General features: G+C 42.7%; 1 protein-coding gene across 8 annotated transcripts in view; it reads left to right on the top strand.

Annotated features, from left to right (window-relative positions):
- The window catches only part of LOC122556191 (mediator of RNA polymerase II transcription subunit 12-like protein), a 609874-nt gene that overhangs the window by 369583 nt on the left and 230259 nt on the right, over positions 1-10032 (top strand). The gene's annotated exons all lie outside the window — the stretch shown is intronic.

Here is a 10032-nt window from a genome sequence, read left to right as displayed (position 1 = left end):
TTGATGTTCAAGCAGCTTTGGATCAGAGTTTGAGCTAGAGGCTGAACCACTGACACTGTGATGCATTAGGGAGGGGACACTCACCTGGATTCTGCGTACAAGGAGGTACGCTTACCTCTTGGCGTAGGGTGTTCCGATGTGGTCAGGAGCAGAAGGTGACAACAGGTGAGGGAACCCAGAGTGTAGCAGCTTCAGCCTCTGCAATTGTTCAACAGGTTTGAGATTCTGTCTCCGCTTTATTGGACAAGAACTGGACTGTGGGATGGATGGCGCCATGGTAAAGGAAGCTGTTGTAAACCAGGAGATGTGTTATTTCTAGCATGCTCCACACCAACATCATTAGCGCAGTGTCAATCAACGGGTGGGAAGCGGAAAGCTTCCTGATCAGATCTGGAGTCAGGCAGGGATACCCACTCTCTCCTGCCTGTGTGTGTGTTGTATAGAGCCCATTAGGAAAGATATCAAGCCTGAGAAGGGTAAATATTCCAAGCCGCGGAGGCCTGTGGATCAAAGCCTCCCTGTACAAGGACGATGTTGCTGTTTTCTGCTCTGATCCACTGTCACTGCACAGACCCACGAGCATCTGTGACCAGTTTGAACTGGCCTCGGGAGCCAAGATAAATTGAGGCAAGAGTGAGGCCATGTTCTTTGGGAACTGGGCCGACCAATCCTTTAGCCCTTCACTGTCAGGGCAGAGTACCTGAAAGTGCTGGGAATATGGTTTGGAGGGGCCAGGGCATGTGCAAAAACTTGGGAGTAGCGTATCACCAAGGTGAGGTAGAAACTGATACATTGGAAGCATTGTGCTGTCACAGTCACTCGAGCCATCTTTCACTTCGTCTGGAGGTCAAAGGTCGACTGGTTCTGCAAGGACACCCTGTACAAAGCTCTGAATAAGTTTGGGAAGAATGTGCCTAATGTTGCCCTCATCCTAATGGCCACCTTTGTGTGTGGCTGCATCAAGCTGTGTGTAGACCCTTGCTACACAAACACCAAATGTCACTACGTGCTGAGGTTCTACCTGTCCCTGGTGTTGTGAAGGATGGGACTGGCCTCATTGCTGCAGAATGCTCTGAGTAGTTCTGTATCACCTGTCCTTCATGGAGAAACTTGTGAAGAAAAACACCTTTGACCTCAAGTGCATCAGGAAGTGGTCAACACACGGTGTCCTGCAGGAAAAGGAGAGGGTGTGTCTTGTCAGGTTGTTCCTGAGGAGACTGTCAAAGTCTTTAGGCAGAATATCTCACCACCAGAATGTTCCAACAAGCACCAAGACGTCGCCTGGCTGGTGATGAGAAAGGCACTACCTTTGTACGGCCCGGACTGTCTGTACCAACTCGCTATCCTTGAAGTGGTTGGGGTGGTGGTAGAGGGTTGCTGGTGGAGGTGGTAGAAACTGTCACACACCTGCTGGAATGTGCCTTTATAAAGGAAGTCAGAAGGTAGATGCCGTGTTTTTTGTCAAGGTTTGTCCCGAGCAGCTCCATGACGCAGGACTCCTTGGTCTGTTTCCCGGGACGTGCACCGATTCAACATCGACCTCGCTTGGAGAAGGATGTTCTTTGGTCTGCCCGAAACTTGTTGGCCTTCCAGAGGAAGGAGTTGACTTCAACCAAATGGTGCAGATTGTCACATTCCAAGGCCCAGGGCCACGTGCTGAGGGATGCACTAAAGCTTGGGGCAGCTGCCACCAAGGCGCAGTGGGGAAAGACCACCATCTGAGGTCTTTCCGTCAAAATTAATTAGGAGTCTGTTCTGTTATCCGGACCTACCTGGTACCTCGAATGCATCTAAATATAGTCTTGCACAATTAAGAAATGCCTTTGGTTTGCTTGCTGGTTAGAGTCAAACTCCAATATTTGTTTGTTTCTTCATGTGTTACTGTACAGAACCGAGCTACTTCAGTGGCTTTGTGTGTACGTAAAGATATTTTCATGATTAAAGTTTTTTTTGTGAAATTAAGATAAAATGGTACATTCCTGAAAGAGGTTCTGCAGGTAGTCAATTTAGAGTCAGGTTGGGAAAGTTATCAAATTTCTTGTAAACAGAGAAGGTGACAAAAAAAATTGTGCATGTGGTCACCATTGATCTTTCTAGATTTCACTTTCACTGATTAGTGCAACATAGCGAAGAGGTGTCATGTGATAATGCTACTTTCCAGAACCTGAAGCTATTCAGGTTGTATTATCATAACTTTACTGTCAGATTATGCACTTTGGCAGGAAAGTTAAGAGAAGCTGAATGTTCTTTAACTGGAGAAAGACTGCAGAAAGTTACAGATTTGGGAGTCCGTAGCTGCCAAGTACTGGGGATGTTGGCCTTTACTACAAAGGGAATTAACCATTAAAAGAGACACACCTTTCTAAAACTATACAAGGTATTAGTTAGATTGCGGCTGGAATTTAGTGAACAGTTGTGGTCCCATTATCTAAGGAAATATTTGCTAAAATTGGAGGCAAACTCGAGAAGGTTCGTTAGACTGATCCTGTGGATGGGGTGATTGTCTTATGAGGAGTGTTTGAGTAGGTTGGGCATGTACTCACTGGAGTTTTGAAGAATGAGAGATGACCTTTTTGAACCATAAAGGATTCTTAGCGGATTTGACAGGGTAAATGTAGAAAGGTTATCTCCCATAGTGTGTGTGTCTCGGACCAGAAGGCATAATGAGTGATCAACCACTTAGGACAGAGATGAGGAAGAATTTCTTCTGTGGAATTCTTCACCACAGAGGGCTGTGATGGCTGGGTCATTAAGTCCATTCAAGGCTGAGATAAATAGATAGATAGATAAATAGATAGATTTTTAAACAGTAAGGGGATTCGAGGATTATGGAGATAAGGTAGGAATGTGAAGTTGAGTGTTATCAGATCAATTATGATCTCATTTCATGGCGAAGCAGACTTGATGGGCTGAATGGTCTGCTCCTACTCCCTTTCCTTATATATTTCCTGCTGAATGACCTTCCTAAATTATGCATGGCTTGTCAATCCCAGTGAGGGTCAGTTCTTGTCTCCGTCCACATTTTACAGCATTGACCCAAGTACGAAGCAGATTTGCAGTGTTATAAATGAAACCTTTTTTGCCTCTTTTATAGCTTCCTTCATTAGCTGGCACCCAGTTTTATAGGAACACCTTTAAATACTGAGTAGAGAGTAGATGAGGAATGAGAGGCATGAAGTTTCCTGTTATGGGGAAGTTTAGAATTAAGGGTAACCATTTTAAAATAATGGACTGCCGATTTATGATAGAGATAAGGATTTTTTTTTTAAATCACATGTGGGTAATAAGTCTTGTGAGCTTCCTTCCTCAAAAAGCAGTGAAAGCAGAGTACTGGAATATTTTGAAGGTAGAGATAGATTCTTGATGGGTGTTGGGGTGAAAGGTCATTGGAAGTAGGCAGTCATGGGAATAATTAGACCAATCGCAATCTTATTGAATGACAGAGCAAGTTTGAGGGGCCAATTCGCCTACTCCTGCTCCAATTCATATTTAATAGAAAGAATGGCCAAAGAGCCAAGTTCTAACCGTTTTTATTTTGAAGGAGTTGTATAATTTGATTTGAATCTTTCAATGGCAGGACTAAAGACTCTATCAAAAGTGATGAAGATGATATATCACATTCTGGATCCAAGATGGCAGTGGAGTAGGCCTCAGGATCTGGAACTCCACCACTCTGTCCATTTCTTTTCTTCTTTCTTTTTCGTTTCATATTTTTCATTCCTTTCCACTTACCCCGGGCAGCTGAGCCAGCAGTGGACTAGAGATGAAGCCCAGTGGTGGGCATGAGGGACACCTGACCTCAAGGTGAAGCCCAGTGCAAACTCATCTGTTCCATCTGCTTTTATTTTTTTCCCTCTTTCTCTGCTTTAGAAGGACTGTAATACTGAACTTTAAACTTTATCTTTTTCATGTATACCTAAGATTTTATACCTAGGCACCTCTGCATCTAAGATGGTGCTAGAGATGGCGACTTTGTAAACTTTTCACTGTGCTCCTGCGTCTCTGTACTTGAGTGCATGTGACAAGAAAACCTAATTCTATTTCTAACATTCAGGAGAGTGATAGTGTATGCTGAGATGTAGAGTTGGTGAAGATATCAGAACGAGGGTGGATGAAGGTGGTATTAGAATTTTAAGAAGAGAACAATTTTAACTCAGCGTGCAGACAGACGGTGGATGTTGGTGAGGTCAAGGGCAATGGTTGTACCAGAAATTCTGAGGCAAGTGTATGGATACCGAACTCTGCATGCCATGTTGTAACAGGCACAATATCGATACAAGTTCTACGTTTGGTATGCTTTCCTTTATTGGTCAGAGTATTGAGTATAGGAGTTGGGAGGTCATGTTGCGGCTGTACAGGACATTGGTTAGGCCACTGTTGTTGGAATATTGCATGCAATTCTGGTCTCCTTCCTATCGGAAAGATGTTGTGAAACTTGAAAGGGTTAAAAAAAAGATTTCCAAGGATGTTGCCAGGGTTGGAGGATCTGAGCTACAGGGAGAGGCTGAACAGGCCTGGGCTATTTTCCCTGGAGCGTCGGAGGCTGCGGGGTGACCTTCTAGAGGTTTACAAAATTGAGGGGCATGGATAGGATAAGTGGACAAAGTCTTTTCCCTCGGGTCGGGGAGTCCAGAATTAGAGAGCATAGGTTTAGGGTGAGAGGGGAAAGATATAAAAGAGACCTAAGGGGCAACTTTTTCACGCAGAGGATGGTACATGTATGGAATGAGCTGCCAGAGGATGTGGTGGAGGCAGGTACAATTGCAACATTTAAGAGGCATTTGGATGGGTATATGAATAGGAAGGATTTGGAGGGATATGGGCCGAGTGCTGGCAGGTGGGACTAGATTGGGTTGGGATATCTGGTCAGTATGGACGGGTTGGACCGTCCATCTCTAAGACTCTACCTATAACATAGAACACAGAACAATACAGCATAGAACAGGCTTTTTGGCCCTCGATGTTGTGCCGACCTGTGAACTGATCTAAGCCCATCCCCATATACTATTCCCATCATCATCCATGTGCTTATCCAAGGATTGGCTCAGTTAACTACATTGGCAGGCAGAGCATTCCATGTCTTTACCACTCCCTGAGTAAAGAACCTGCCTCTGACATCTGTCTTAAATCTATCATCCCTCAATTTGTAACTATGCCCCCCTCATACAGGCTGACGTCATTATCTGAGGATAGACAGTGAAAGTCTTTTCCCTATCTAATCCTCTGATCATCTTGTATGTCTCTCTCAAATCCCCTCTTAGCCTTCCTCTCTCCATTGGGAACAGACCCAAGTCTCTCAGCCTTTCCTCATAAGACCATCTTTCCAGACCAGGCTACATCCTGGTAAATCTCCTCTGTAGCTTTTCCAATGCTTCCACATCCTTCCCAAAATATGGTTACCAGAACTGTACACAATATTCCAAGTGCGGCCGCACTAGCGTTTTGTATAGTTGCAGCATAACATTTCAACTCCAGAACTCAATCCCTCTACCGGTAAAACCTAACACCCCGTATGCCTTCTTAACAGCGTTATCAACCTGGGTGGCAACTTTCAGGGATCTATATACATGGACACCAAGGTCTCTTTGCACATCCACACTACCAAGAATCTTTCCATTGACCCAGTACTCTGCCTTCCTGTTATTTTTCCCAAAGTGAATCACCTCACAATTATCTGTATTGAACTCCATTTGCCACCTCTCAGCACAATTCTGCAGTTTATCCAAGTCCCTCTGCAACTTGCAACATTCTTCCACACTGTCCACCACTCCATCGACTTTAGTGTCATCTGAAACTTATTGACCCATTCACCTATGCCTGCGTCCAAGTCATTTATAAAATTGACAACAGCAGTGGTCCCAAAACAGATCCTTGTGGCACACCACTAGTAACTGGACTCCAGGCTGAATATTTTCCATCAAACACCATTTCCTGCCGCCTTATAGAAATCCAGTTTCTAATCCAAACTGCTAAATCACCCTAAATTTCATGCCTCTGCATTTTCTCCAACAGCCTACCGTGTGGGACCTTATCAAAGACTTTACTGAATTTCATGTACACCATGTCAACTGTCCTTGGTCACCTTCTCAAAAAACCCAATGAGGTTTGTGAGACATGACCTGCCCTTGACGAAACTGTGTTGACTATCTGCAATCAAATTGTTGCTTGATAGATGATCATAAATCCTATCTCTTGTAATCCTTTCCAAAACTTTTCTTACAACAAACGTAAGGCTCACTGGTCTATAATTACCTGGGTAATCTCTACTGCCCTCCTTGAACAAGGGCACAACAATTGCAATCCTCCAGTCCTCTGGTACTAAACCTGTCGACAATGATGACTCAAAGATCAAGGCCAAAGGCTCCAAAATCTCCTCCCTAGATTCCCAGAGAATCCTTGGATAAATCCCATCTGGCCCAGGGGACTTGTTTACTTTCACTCCTTCTAGAATTGATAACACCACCTCTTTACTAACCTTAATTCTGTCAAGTCTAATCACCCGTATCTCATTTTTCTCCTCTGCAATTTTCTCCTTTTCCTGAGTGAAAACAGATGAGAAATATTCATTTAGCATCTCTCCAATTTCCCACTTCTATTTTTGACTGGCCCTATTCCTACCATGGTCATCCTTTTATTCCTCATGTACCTATAGAAACCTTTAGGGTTCTCCTTTATTCTATCTGCTAAAGACTGTTCATGTCCTCTCCTTGTTCTTCTTAATTCTCTTTAAATCCTTCCTAGCTAATCTGTAACTCTCCATTGCCTCATCGGAACCATCTCATCTCAACATCACACGAGCCTCCCTCTTCCGCTTAACACGAGATACAGTTTCTTTTGTAAATCATAATTCCCTTACCATATCACTTCCTCCCTGTCTGACAAGGACATACCTATCAAGTACACGCAATATCTGTTCCTTGAACCAGCTCCATATTTCGATTGTCCCCATTCCCTGCATTTTGCTACCCCATTCTATGCATCCTTAGTCTTGCCTAATCACATTGTAATTGCCCTTCCCCCTTCGGTAACTCTTGCCCTGTGGCACATACCTATCCCTTTCCATCGCTAAACTAAATGTAACCGAATTATGGTCGCACTCTCCAAAGTGCTCACCTCCCACTAAATCAAACACCTGGCCTGGTTCATTACCAAGCACCAGATCCATGTGGCCTCTCCTCTTGTTGGCCTTTTGATATATTGTGTCAGGAAAACCTCCTGCACACATTGGACAAAAACTGATCCATCCATTCTAGTTTTGATTTATTTGATTTATTCATTGTCGTGTGTATTTTGTTACGAAATATAGTGAAAATTGTTGTATAGTGTCACCACTCTCCAGCGCCGTCTTAAAACACCGAAAATCAAATCAAGACATGGAATATAAAGGCCAAAAAGTAAAATAAAAACATAAGAGAAGGTGCTTAAAATTGCAGTCCTTGTTGTTAAGTTCTCTGCCAAGGGCTTGGGAACCAGGCATGAATCCCCTTCGCTGGGCCATCAATGCCAGCATGAAGATCATCATTCTTTAGCGCCATTTTGCCTCCACAGATGCCCTCGCCAATGAGAGTCCTTGCTGGAGCTCACCAATGCAGACGCCATTGATGCTGCCTGGTACTGCACATGCCCAATCCCAACTCCATTTTGTATTGAAGCTTATCTGCAGCTGCCCCAAATTGCTTCACTACCAATCAGTATGTTACTATTTTATAAGTATGTTACTATTATGTAGGAACGCATGATCACAATGAGTTGACGGATGTCAGTAGTGTGCTCTTCTAATGTCAGTGATCACTCAAGGCTGGCACTTTTAATACAGTTTGCTGCAACGGTTGGTACAATGCAGGCTTATATCCTCAAATATCTATAGCCTACTTCAGGTGTTGATTATCCACTGGCAAACATGGAACAAGAGTGTGTTGTCAATAACATGTCATATCAATGCTTGCTTTATTGATGAATATAAGCAGAAATGGAGTTTTTAATCTGGAAAATTATTCTATTCTTTACTCCTAACTGGATGTATATGATTTGCCTGTTCAGGTGGTCACTTTTGAGTTAGATTGGGAAAGATATCAAACTTCTCATGCACCGTGAGGTGACAAACATTGTACTTATGATCACTATTAGTCTTTCTGGATTTGACTCTGAGCTAGTTATTCTGTGTTTTACTCCCTACGATATGTTCCTTCCTGCGTAAAATTCCAACAAATAACTGAGAGTACTAAATATGCTGAAGTTGTGCTGCTTTGATGTGGAGCTACTGCTGGAAGTTAATTTGAAGCAGGTTTCAAGAGAATTACAGATTTTTCTGATGATTTGCAAACTGAAATAACTGGTTGCAATCTCAGCAGAGGCTACACTCGGGCCAGGAAATTAAGTTCTTCATTCACAGCTGCCTGCTCAAGTTGGTTGCATCTGAATGGATCTTTCAGCTCAACTTGTCAGTGCTGTTGTTTAAACTCCATTCAATCCCATCGCTCTTTATCTAACCCTATTAGTATACATTTCTTTCTGATGTGCTTATTTTGCTTCTCTTAAAATAGAGCTGTTATTTCCCAGCAACTCTGTTGTGCCACAAAGATGCAGAAGTGCTGGTGGTGTTCAGCTGAACAGTCAGAGTTTGTGGAGAGGGCAGTCACATTAAGGATTCAGTTGTTGACCTCTTGTTGGAAATAAAATACAGAATATCAACATTTAAAAAGGAAGAGAAAGAAAGCGAAAGTGCTTAAATAAATAATGTGGTGTTTAAATGGCTGAACCGATCTTAACGTAAGACAAATCGAAGAATGATAATGAAAGAAGACAATAAAGGCAGAAGAAGCATTTGAAACAGAGCGGACATGGTTTTAAAGATGCTAGGTTGTCTTGACTGTACAAATACAGCAGAAGTGGTTGAAAGCGAGAAATGAGGAATGTACCCTAATGGGAAATACTCAACTTTTAGTTTCAAATGAGCAAATTAGGTGAGAATACGAAAAAATACATGCTGAGCCCTATTTTAAGATATATCACAAATGTACCAATGGTATAACATAATTAAAAAAAAAAGTTAATTGAAGAATTAAGACGAACTCGATACAGTGGCACAATTATCCACTTAAGCTGGAAGAAGAGTTATACAGACTCTCACACTAATAAGTGTAAACTACCCACTTCTATCAAATGGTGGGTCACCCCAATCCTCCAAAAATGTACTCCACATGATTAGTATTCATCCTTAAAAGGCAGTGGGAGTTAAAGTTGGAATTATTATTTTTACTCATTCATAAGATGTGGGCGTCGCTGGCTGGGCCGGTGTTTTATCTCCCATTCCTTGTTGCTCTTGAGAAGGTGGTGGAGAGCTGCCTTCTTGAACTGCTGCAGTCCATTTGGTACAGATAGACACAGAATGTCCTGAGGGAGGGATTTTGACCAAGTGTCACTGAAGGAACTGCAATATACAGAGGAACCTCGATTATCCAAATATCGGATTATCCGGCAAGATCGCAAGGTTCCGATGCTTGCTAAACTATGGCATTCGATTAACCGGAATTCAATTAACCCAATGAAACACTCCCCACCTGTGTCCTTCAGATAATCGAGGTTCCTCTGTATTTCCAAGTCAGGATGGTGGTGCAAAACCTTCTCAAGATGGGGGCGAGAGAAAAAAGCCAAAGAACTCTAGTCGCAGGAAATCAGAAACAAAAACAGAAAAAACCCTTCTAAGGAAACCTGAAATATTAACTCCAATTTCACTCCACAGATGCTGCCAGACCTGCTGAGTTTCTCCAGCAATTTCTGTTTTCGTTTCTTGTGGTAAAACTTTGCCTCAAGTGTCGAGGAAATTACTTAGTCTGAGACTTTGAATCTTGTTTCAAGAAGCCTTTTTTTTGTGAATTCACAGAGAGGCTGCTACAGCCTCCACTGTCCCACAGCACTCTCTTGAGCCAAATAGTCAGCCTATATTAATTCAATAATACAAACAACTTTGCTTGTTTTACTTAGATAACATGCAGGACTCAAGTAATGTTGTACACAATAAACCAAGATAGA

The sequence above is a fragment of the Chiloscyllium plagiosum genome, chromosome 13 (assembly GCF_004010195.1).
Source record: "Chiloscyllium plagiosum isolate BGI_BamShark_2017 chromosome 13, ASM401019v2, whole genome shotgun sequence".
Taxonomy (NCBI): Eukaryota; Metazoa; Chordata; class Chondrichthyes; order Orectolobiformes; family Hemiscylliidae; genus Chiloscyllium; species Chiloscyllium plagiosum.
This window is presented reverse-complemented; position numbering and strand designations above follow the sequence as displayed.